Genomic DNA, 1,918 nt, shown 5'->3' on the forward strand with positions numbered 1-1,918 from the left:
GAAGACGCGTTCTTAGAAGTTTACTTGATTACAAGGCTTCAGAAGATTTTTCCTTTTTTATAACCTAACTTGTCAAGTCATGAGTTTTCGTATTAATTTTCAACAAGGAGAAAAAGCGAAGTTAGACTTAAGTTTCAGTAAAAGTTGTTGAGAGCATGCGCTGCGGCATTTCGTAAAGTAGATGCAAATTTTAACTCTTGTCTTTGAAAGCATTGTGTCTTCAAAGTTCTTTTGCTTTGAATTGATATTTTAAATGGTCGGCGCTTTAAAAGAACCGCTCTCGATATTTATTCTAACAGACTTGCCTTTTTTGCAATTCAAAACACAATATGCACTGGACGGGCTTCCCGCAATAATTTTGCCCCGTATGTGAAAAAGCACGTAGTCGCCATGTGCCCTCGTGCAACTAAGGATTAATTTGTGAAAACTTTGAAAATACGCCTGAAAGGAAAGGAAAGGAAAGGAACTTTATTTAAGTGTCTAGTCGTTCAGTTCTGGGGACACTGTAAACTGAACGAACAATGAAAGTAAATCAAGTCAAATATCGGTTTTTGAGGAGAGGGGAAACCGGAGTGGGAGGCGAGTGCTCTCACCACTGAGCCATCACTGCACCCCTAAATTAATCCTTAATCGCCCTCGGGCCCATGAAATTATATATACTAATTAAATGAACGTTTTTTTTCAGGGGGGTCTAAATCCGCTAGCGTATCTAGACCGGGGGGTCCTAAACCACAGGGGGGGGGGGGGGGGGAAGGGTCCAAATCCGCTGTGACACCGTGTGCAAAGCAGTAAAACTGTACTTAATGGCATTAAGAAGGTATGCAAAATTCACAAATCATTACTGACTGCGGATATGTAACGATTTAATCAGAAAATACTACATATCTGAAGATCCATTATAAGGATTTAATATATCCTCCATTATACTTTTTCAGCTCTCACCGGGTATACTGCGAACTCGCAATAAGTCAGGTACCAGATGGTTTGATATGCAGCAAATTTGTACGGTAATCGGTTCGAATCCATGCAGACTTAGTTTGAGGCTTGAAAAAAAAAATACGTTGCTTTAAAAGTTACAATTCAAAGATTCAACGTTTCGACACTCCTGTCTAGTTTCTTCATCATCTATCTTTATTGGGCGTATGAATCGTAACTAATTCTAAGATAAATTCAACTTTCTCCAAACCAGAAACATGTGAACCTTTAAAAAGCCTGGTTTTCACCAACGAAGCAAGCTCAAGCATAAGAAGCTTACGCTAGTGAAAACGAACTTCGACATTTAAGCATCAAATCAACCACGGCATTTGCTATTTTGTTCAAATGCTGAAAAGGCTGGGGATCTGCAACGAGTGCTTTAATTGACCAGACGCAACATATTTCCCTGTGCTTATGCTGCGTTTCGTTTTCATAGGACGCAAGCGAACGCAAGCATAAGGGCAAGAACGACGATCCTTGCGCTTATGCTTGCGTCAAGCCCGTTTTCACGGTGAAATGAGAGCTCTTACGCTTGTACTTGCGTCGCTTGTGAAAACCAGGCTCAACTCTCGTGGTTCGAATCCCCTTCATGGCACGTGGATTTCATCTGAGACCTTTTTCTCCACTGCTTGTTTCATACACTGCAATAATCTTTTGTTTAGAAAAACTTCGTTCTTCTCTCATAGGTGGCAAGGGGTACTTTTTACGTGGAATGCCAAAGGCATACCACGTCAGAAAACCAGTCGCGAAATGGTAATGAATTTATATAGCTCATTTTCTATTAACATATTCAAATGCGCTTTACAAGCAAGGGATCTATGGATGAGATCGGACATCAGCATATATAGGCGCCGCTGGCAGTCCATTAACGATCTCACCTAGCACATGAGTGAATGAAATGAGGCCTGACCACAACACCAGGACCTCCATGCCCTACTCTTTA

Source organism: Montipora capricornis, chromosome 10 (assembly GCF_036669925.1).
Source record: "Montipora capricornis isolate CH-2021 chromosome 10, ASM3666992v2, whole genome shotgun sequence".
Classification (NCBI taxonomy): Eukaryota; Metazoa; Cnidaria; class Anthozoa; order Scleractinia; family Acroporidae; genus Montipora; species Montipora capricornis.